Below are 9,680 nucleotides of genomic sequence, written 5' to 3'. Positions count from 1 at the left end.
CATTATCCCAAGGATGTAGCAATTTACTGGACTGTACTGCTTGAACGAAAAGCATCGTTAACATCATTAATTACCTACAAGTACAACTTTGTGAACTGCCTCCGAACAGTATTAAAACACTCAACATAACTAGCTAATTAATTTTCTAACATTAAAAATATATGTATTCCCTCAAGGTCTCGAATCATTGTCGCCACTTTTCTGTGCACCTTCTATCTGGGCCATCCAACTTTGCATCAAGTTCCGTGCTCTGGCACTACAGAAACTCTTTGTGTTTGTACCCAACAAAACAACATATGAAGTTTGAACTTTGCAAGTCAACAAAACACAAGTACTCCCTCTGTAAACAAATATAAGAATGTTTAGATCACTCCTTTTAGTGATCTAAACGCTCTTATATTTATTTACAGAGGGAGTACTACAGTGTGCAGAATTTTTTGTGATTTTTGTGTGCAGAAATTTAGAATAATGTTTCCTCTTTTTCATATTTCTGATGCACCAAAGAATCAAAAAACATTTTTGCACACTGTAGAACTCATCTGCCATTGACCTGAAAAGTTTTAGGTTCAAATGTTTCTTTTGTTTGGGGGAAACAAAAAAGGTTTTACCCATTTATCATAAGACAAACACAAACGAACTGGATAGAGGGTGTACAGACACCGAGCTTGTTTGCAACTTTCTAAGTCCTAATTTGAGGCTGATCTCGCTGTTGGAATAAGTTGAAGGAGAACCTGCCTTTTTGCTCTCTAGAACATGCGAGAGATGCAGCAGGACCTAAATATTGAAACAATCTCAATAAGGTCATGTTTTGGTTGATCCTCCTCTACATGATTAGGGGTTTGTGTTGGAAAGAATTGATGGTTATTTTGACTTACAAAAGATTTAATCCTCTTCAATCCTTTTCGATCCCCCACCAAACCGAACAAAGCCTAAAAGGAGGCAAAACAAACCAAAGCCCCTTGGTATTAAGCATGCGGCAATCGCTAAAGCTAACTGCTCAACGGTTGTTAGTTCACCAACAAGCAGTAACTAATCAGGCACAGCAAACTGCAGGATGGAGTGGAGTCGACAGAGGAAAAGATTAAACCTCGGAACAATCAATCGAAGTTCGGACACGCCACGCCAGTCCAGCAGAGTCAAGGCCTGAGAAGGAGGAAGACGAAGATGATGACGAAGACGAGGACGAGGACGAGGACGAGGACAACTGCAATCGAGGTTGCTTACGTGCTTCGATGGACTTAAGGTCGAGGGGCCACGCTACAAGGGGTGCCCCGGCGGAACCCTCAAGGCGACGAGCTTTGTAATTAGCTAAAACGGCACGAGGGCCCTCCAATTGCAAGTTTGAACATTTCGTGGCATGGCAATGGATAAAGTCGAGTACTATTTCTGTCCGGTCTGCATATCATACTTAGCTGAAGCATCATGGCTGTCAGCTAAGTCGATCATTTGGCCAGACCATCAAATGTGAATTAACCCGGTACAGTCCAAACTATGAGGATTTTTAAATAAACAAAGAAAAATAGACATCTACATCAATGCGATGTACACAATCGTACATTAATAATTACTATCAATAAAATGCCCGTCCCGTCTCGTGCATCCACTTATTTTTGTATATCCCGCCCTATGTTCCTCTTCTCTTCTTCGGAGCGCCCCTCTATTGCTGAAATTTTGTCTATTTTGGGCCAGCCCAATAGCAGTTTCAGGATTCCTAATAAATCCTAAAGGCCCACGCAGCCCATTCGTGCAAGGAAAAGGTGGACTAAAATTTAGTCCCACATTGCCAGTTTGATGGGAGTTGGACCTCCTTATAAGAGAGGATGTTTCCCCACATGTATGAGCATGAGAACAAGAGGGACATTCACGCGCGCTCCTTCGCTGCCAGATTGACACCCTACCGCTTTGAGTCAAGGGTGATAAGGTTTTTGGGAGCGCTCCGGACGCTCCGGATTCCGACGACTACTTCCCTGACATCAACTTCTTCCCCAACGTCGACAACCTCTTTGGCGACTTAGCTGGCGAGGACACTGACCCCAAGACCAGTGCTTCTGCCGCTGTTCCGTATGTCTTCGTGTTCTTTCTATTTAAGATCTTGCCTCAGTTTCTTGTTCTAGCCTCTATTCTGCATATGTTCTCTTCTAATTCATATGTACACATGCCATTTGCTTTCTTTTCTTTAGATTGCATGACTTGTTTCATCTCTACTATGATAGTCATGTTTTATCTACTATTTCTGTTAATAAAATCATATGGTAAATTGCTTATATTTCCAAAAATTCAAAACCCTTATAATAGGCAATTTACCCCAAGTGGTTTTGTTGCATCCATGAGGCCTCCTATGTTTGAAGGTGTGCACTATAAGAGGTGGCGCGTGAGAGCCATCTTATGCATCCAAACCATGAGTTGCTATGATGCCACTCTTGGCGGACCTGAAGGAGAGATTGATGCTCAATAGGAGCAAGCTTTTCAGAAAATGGATACCCTGTTTAAGGCTGCTCTCTTGAGTGTTCTTGGTGAGAACATAGTTGATTCTTATGTGTCAATTGATAATGAAAAAGATATGTGGGACGCACTCGAGGCCAAGTTTGATGTCTCGGATGCCGGCACTGAGCTGTACATCATGGAATAATTCTATGACTACAAGATAACTGATGACCGCTCTGTGGTTGAGCAAGCTCACGAGATACAGTCATTTGCTAGAGAACTTGAGCACTTCAATTGTGTTACCAAACAAGTTTGTTGCCGGAGGCATCATCACTAAACTTCCTCCTTCGTGGAGGAACTTTGCTACCTTACTGAAGCTTAAGAGGCAGGAGTTTTCCATCCCGGATCTCATTGGTACTCTTGATGTGGAAGAAAAGGAGAGAGAAAAAGACACACGTGCTTGAGGTATTGAGGGAGGATCTAGTGCCAATCTGGTACAGAAGAAAAACTCCCAGTCCCACAAGTTCAAGAACAAGGGCAAGTTTGATGGTAAAGCAAAGTTTGATGGGAAGAACAAGGATATACAGCACACCAACTTCAAGAAGAAGAATGACAAGAAGAAAGGTGTTTGTCATGTGTGCGGAGATCCTGATCATTGGGTTCCTAGTTACCCTAATCGTTTTGACAAGCATCATCTTGGAAAAGGCAGCAATACCTCTAATGTTGTCATTGGAGACATTGACATGAAGGATGTTGGGTTTGGTATATTTTCCACTATTCTTTCAGTATGTTATTCTCCTGATTGGTTGATTGACACGGGTGCTAATGTGCATGTATGCGGTGATATTTCCATGTTTTGTGTCATCAAACCGCAGGGACTTCAACCATGCTGATGGGCAACGGTTCAAAAGCATTTGAACCGTTGCCCATCAGCACGGTTGAAGTCCCTCCCGCGTTGCTCCCGCGAGCAAAACTTCCCAAACATTACTCCCTTTCCCTCCCACGTCACTCCCGCGAGAGACCAGGGGGGGGGGCTCTCCCTAGCGCCGCTGCCGGGCTGTCCTCCCTCCCCTCTCCCTCCCCTCGCCGCCGCCGGTTCACGCTGCCGGGCAAAGCCCGGTCGGTGTCGGCGGTGGTGGGGTTTCTCACCCTCCTTCGGAGACGGTCGACGTGGGCCGCGGAGCTCCGGTGGTGGCGATGCGCGGGCGCGGGGCGCGTCGGCGCGGTGGCGGGCGTCTGGCGGCGGCGTCGCATACGTGTGGCCCGGCGCGGTGGGCTGCGCGGTGGCGGCACCCATCGCGACCGCGGCGGCCTGATCTGGTCCAGTCTGGGCCAGATTCAGGCGGCGGTGGCGGCGGATGGCTCGATGTTGGGAAATGTAGCATGCAATTTCAAAAAAATTCCTACGCTCACACAAGATATATCTAGGATATGCAGCAATGAGAGGGGGAGAGTGTGCCAACGTACCCTCGTATACCGAAAACGGAAGTGTTTGCTCAACGCGGTTGATGTAGTCGAACGTCTTCTCATTCCGACCGATCAAGTACCGAACATACGGCACCTCCAAGTTCTGCACACGTTCAGCGCGATGACGTCCCTGGAGCTCTTGATCCAGCGGAGGGTCAAAGGACTAGATGAGTTCCGTCAGCATGATGACGTGGTGATGGTGATGGTGATGTGATCCGCAGGGCTTCGCCTAAGCACCACGAGAATATAACCGGAGGCGTAAACTATGGAGGGGGGGGGTGCCGCACACGGCTAAGAGAAATTGGTGTGTCTTGTAGGGGCGCCCCCCTCCGTATATAAAGAAGGGAGGGAGAGGAGGCCGGCCTAGGTCCGCCCCAAGTGGGGGGGGGGGTCCCACTTGGACTCCCACTAGGATTCGCCCCCCCTCCTTCTACCGGAGGGGGAAAGGGGGAAGGAGAGGCAGTAGGAGAAGGAAAGGGGGCGCCACCTGTCGTGGTTCTAAGTCTGACAGTAGAATAGGGGGTAGGTATGGAGAGGCAAGATCCTAGCTATGGAGCAGTTGTGCACACAAGTGTTTTACGAGTTCAGGCCCTTCTCGGAGGAAGTAACAGCCCTACATCTCGGAGCCCGGAGGCGGTCGACTGGATTATATGTGTGAGAGTTACAGGGGTGCGAACCCTTCTACCAGTGGAGGGGGGTGGCTTATATAGAAGACGCCAAGACCCTAGCCAGCCCACGTAGCAGAGGGTTAAAGTACATTAAGGTCTGGCGTTACTGGTAACGCCCTACATAAAGTGTCATCATGACCATTAAGACTACTTAATTACAGACCGTTTGGATACAGAGTAGATCTTGAACTCCTGGTGGTCGAGTGAGTCTTCATGGTCGAGTGTCTTCAGGTTCGTCGAGTGTCTTCTAGTCCGTCGAGTGGAGTTTCTCTTGGTCGACTGGAAGACGGCTTCTTCTAAAGGATGTCCTTGGGGAGGGTACCTTAGACAGGTTCATGACCCTACCCTAGGTACATGACTTCATCAGTAGCACACGAATGGATCGAGGTTTGAGTGAGGAAGGAGTGGGCAATCTTTCCGACCTGCTTTCTGGTGCCGTAAAGGTGTTTTGCTCTGGATCAATGACTTTCAAGTGAGGGTGTCAACTTTCGTTCAGTCACCTTGATCCATTCTTTATATTTGTCGAGTGAACTTTATGAGCTTGGGGATTTCCGAGCGACGGATCGCAGGAGATCTTCCGTCTGACAAGTTGCCCGGTGGTTAAAGGATTTAGTGGGATCCGAATTTTGGGAAGCGCGCGAAGTGGAGAAGACCGCGGTACTCGGATGGGATAAGGCAGGGATGCCTCGATTCTCGTGCTGCCTTTTTCGCCACGTATCGCTTGCGCGACTGTTTCGGGATTTGACAGGATCGCCTGGGCCTACCTGTCGGCCACTCGGAACTGACTCCATATAAGGAAACTGGCGGAGGTTTTTTGAACAGTGCCTCCTCATTTTCTCCTCTCTCGCCTTCGGATTCATCCGCTGCGCCCACCAACTGTCCGACGCCGCTGCTCCGTTCTGGCCTCGTCGGCGACAATGGTGAAAGAGAAGACGGCGGCTTTGGAGCGGGCGAAGAAGGCGACGACGGCAGCGAAGGCGAAGGGGAGAGCGACCTGTCGAGGGGGATCCTCGTCGCGGTCCCGTTTGCCGCAAGGTTGGATCCAGGGTGATTGGATCCGCTCGACCATCACCCAAAAGGATCTTGACGACCTGGCCGATGAAGGCCTGATTGCGCATGGGGCGGCGAGCCTCCCGGGGATGGAGTGGCAGCCACAACCTCAGGAGGGTGAGTGTGTCCTCTTGGCGACTCATGTAGATCGAGGGTTCTCTCTGCCACCGCATCTTTTCTTTCGAGGGTTTCTGAATTTCTTTGGAGCTCAGCTTCACCACTTTACCCCCAATTCCATTGCCTATCTCTCCGCCTTTGTATCTTTGTGTGAAAACTTCTTGGGTTGTCGGCCGCACTGGGGCCTCTTCAAACACATATTCACTTGTCGTTCTCAGATGGTGAAAAAAGGCTAGCCCCAATGACGAGAGAACTTAGGTAATCCAGATGTGTGGGGGTCTCAGGGTCCAGATGAGGAGTAAGAGCGCTTTCCCAGCTATGACCCTTCCCGAGTCAGTCAGAGGGTGGCAGTCGACCTGGTTCTACTGCCAAGACCAGTCGACGCCAGGGCAGTCGACTGGGCTCCCTCCCTTCTCTATGAACCGAGTGAACAAGCCATCCTCTCTAAAAGTAGTTCCGGAGGAGAAGGCTCAGGTAAAAATGTTGATGGAGTGAGTAGTCCAGTTGATTCGTGACGGTGTGACTGGCATGGACCTTCTGGAGGTTTTCCTTTGGCGGCGCATCCAACCACTCTAGTATCGGGGCCACCCGATGTGGCTGTATTCTGGTACTGAGGACACCTCTCGGGTCCACCCCGAAGAGGTCGACGATGCCACACTGGAGAGGTGCATGACTGCCATCACAGTGAACAAGGACAACCCTCGTGGAGTCAGGAGGATCCCGCCACTCGACCAATCTTATGAGGCGGACAAGGTACGACCATTTTTCTCCGATTGTCCTGTCCGTTCTGTTTCGTCATAGATCAGTCGATTGACTTTTGTCTTGCTTGTTGTTTTTCAGGAAACCACCGAGTTGTACTCGATGCCCAACAGGGCGCAAGCACATGACGAAGAGGAGGAAGGAAGCAGAGGCGAAAGCCAAGAGGAGTGAGAGTCGGATGCCGATGAGGGTGATGAAGATGCAGGCTCTGATGAGGAGGAAGAGGAGGAGGAAGAGGAGGAGGAAGAGGAGGAGGAAGTTGCGCCTCCTCGTTCCGAAAGGAGGTCCAAGCTCGCCCATGACCCTGCGGCTGATCGTGGCAAGGGGGTCGTGCCTGCTGGGCAGTCGACGAAACGTCCTCGGACATCTTCACCGGCGCCGACTGAGAAGGCGTCGAAGCAACCCCGAGCGGCCCTGACAAAACCGGCGAAGGCCCTACCGAAGATGAGGATGGAAATTCCGACTATTTCTGGGTAACAACATAACTCATGCTTTTCCTTTTATCATGGATACATTCTTGGTCGACTCAATCGCTGACAGACCGATTTTTGAAATCACAGTGCTGCTACTTCTGAGACTTCAACCAGGCATGAGGATCAAGAAATGGAAGATGCTGCTACTTCTCATCCTGGTATGATCTGCACGGTTTCGCTTTTGGTCGATTGAATCTTTATTTTTGACTTTGAACTTCTTCTGCAGCTCCACCTTGCGTTGTCATCAATCTCCCTGATGATGACGATGAAGCGCCACTGAGGCAGAGGAGGAGCAGGAAGGCGACTGTTGGCAAGGTTGCTCAGGTTGTGTCAGCACCTGGACCACAGATTCCAGAGGGGAGCAACGTTGCTCGGGCTACCGTGTCCTTTGCGGAGCCGTTGACGGTTGCCCGCCCTTCGTCGTCGAGTGCTGACCCGCCTTCTCTCTTCTCCACCTACCACGTCCCGGAGGACCAAGCAAGCGCTGCCAAGGAAGCCATATGCCAGGCCGGGATTATGATGGAGCAGGTGAAGGCGATCCGAACCGCCAGCCAAGCAGCTTATGACGCGAGTTTAGCCCTCCAGAGTAATGTCCAGGTTAGTTAAACATCGACTGGAAATCTTGATGTTTGTCATGCACCCACTGGGTGTGTCAATTCTACGGTGGACTGTTGGCAGTCGACTGTAGTCATTGTGTCTTGAAATTTCTCACTTTACTTGTTTCACTCGAGCATGGTCGAGTGGAACGATAAAACTGGTGGGGGCACGCTGAGTGCACCCACTGGGTGTAGTCCCCGAGACCGTGGTCGATTGCTGGAAATCGGCTATGGTCTGAATTTTTGAATGTTTTTTTTACTGCTGACAGTTAACTACTTCCGGTCGACTGATCGACTCTGAGTCTAGCTGATAGAACTAGTGGGGCACGCTGAGTGCACCCACTGGGTGTAGTCCCCGAGACTACAGTTGAATGTTTAGATTCAGCTGTAGTCTTAGAAATACTACGATTTTCCTTTTAGTCACTCGGAAGTGATCTGTCGTTGATGTCTGTCGACCGAACTTTCGCAGAAATCCTGTGACCTTGTTTCTCATTATACCGAATTGGAGAACAAGCATATCCAACTTGAGCTTGACCAGAAGCTTGTCCAAGAGAACTTTACAAAGTCGAAGGAGGAGGCAAAAGGTATGTTTGGTGAGAATCTTGACGACTGTCCTTGCTTCTTGCCTGTCTCCGAGTCTGATCTTACTGTGATTTTTGCAGAAAAATCGAGGGATGCTCTGAAGAAGAAGGACCTTGACCTCGCCGAGGCGCAGAAAGCGGCTTCGGACAAGACAAAACTTGCAGAAGAGAAGCTGGCTTCTGTTAACAAACTTGAAGAGGAAAACACTAATCTGAAAGCTGCTCTCAACGTGGCCAACCAAGAAGTCACTCGACTGAAGAACACCAATATGGTCCTGAGCGACAAAGCTGGCGAACTGGCGGGAAAGAAGAATGACTTGGAGGTTTATCTGGGAGGACTGGCCAAGAAGATATTCCTCATGCTCGAAGGTAACCCCTTATCTCCGATTGGTAATTACTAACTTGCTGTAAGGGCGTTAGCTTATCCTTGAATCGTGTCCACAGAATTCTGCCAAAACTTTGAAGAGGAGACTAGTCGAGTGGAGACTGGCTTGGATCCCATCAATTCTCTGGTGAAGGATGAAACCGCTATGAACGTGCTCCGCCTCGAGTCTCGCGTTGCTGCAGTGGTCGATTACCTTGGAAGACTGAAGGCCACAACGTCACGCATTGACACATTGCTCTGGCCAGAAGAAACGCTTCAGAACGACCTTGAGTTGCTAATGACTCGACTGAACGAAGTTCCGAGTCGAGTGCAAGAATGGAAGAAGTCTTCTGCCTGGTGCGGTGCTGACATCGCTCTGTCCTTGGTCAGCGTCCACTGCAAGGAAGCCAGAGAAAACAAGCTGGCGTCTCTCAAGGTGGCCAACACTAGGAAGCATGACTTCCGTTCTTTCATGGAAACCTTCATCGCGGCTGCCACTTGGATCGCAGATGGGATCGACTTGGACGAGTTTGTTGCGCCTTCCAGCCCTCCGCAGGAGGGGTAAAAAACTTCTATGCTTGATGATTTGAATTTGCCTCGGAATGGCGAGTGATTTTTGTAACCGCCAAACTTTAACAGGCTTGATGCATGAGTACTTCTGGGTCCGTAGGACATTATCCGAACCTTATTTGCAGTCGAAATACGTTTGCTTCTTTCGGACAACCATCTTCTTTGGATTGGAGTATATACTAGCATCTGTAATGCTCTTTTGCCGGTAGGAGTGAAGCACAAATTGCAGTCGACTTGTGCTCATCATGTTTGGGCGAGTGCTGGGTTGCAGTTAAGCCCCCCGAGTGGGAGGTTTGCTCTCCACTCGGTAGGTTTTTAGAAACTTAGGCGAGCACTGGGCTGCAGGTAAGTCCCCGAGTGGGAGGGTTGCTCTCCACTCGGTAGGTTTTTTAGAAACTTAGGTGAGCACTGGGCTGCAGCTAAGCCCCCGAGTGGGAGGTTTGCTCTCCACTCGGTAGGCTTTTTAGAAACTTAGGCGAGCACTGGGCTGCAGCTAAGCCCCCGAGTGGGAGGTTTGCTCTCCACTCGGTAGGTTTTTTAGAAACTTAGGCGAGCACTAGGCTGCAGCTAAGCCCCCGAGTGGGAGGTTTGCTCTCCACTCGGTAGGTTTT

This window comes from Triticum aestivum, chromosome 2B (genome assembly GCF_018294505.1).
Source record: "Triticum aestivum cultivar Chinese Spring chromosome 2B, IWGSC CS RefSeq v2.1, whole genome shotgun sequence".
NCBI lineage: Eukaryota > Viridiplantae > Streptophyta > Magnoliopsida > Poales > Poaceae > Triticum > Triticum aestivum.
Note: the sequence above shows the minus strand (reverse complement) of the source record.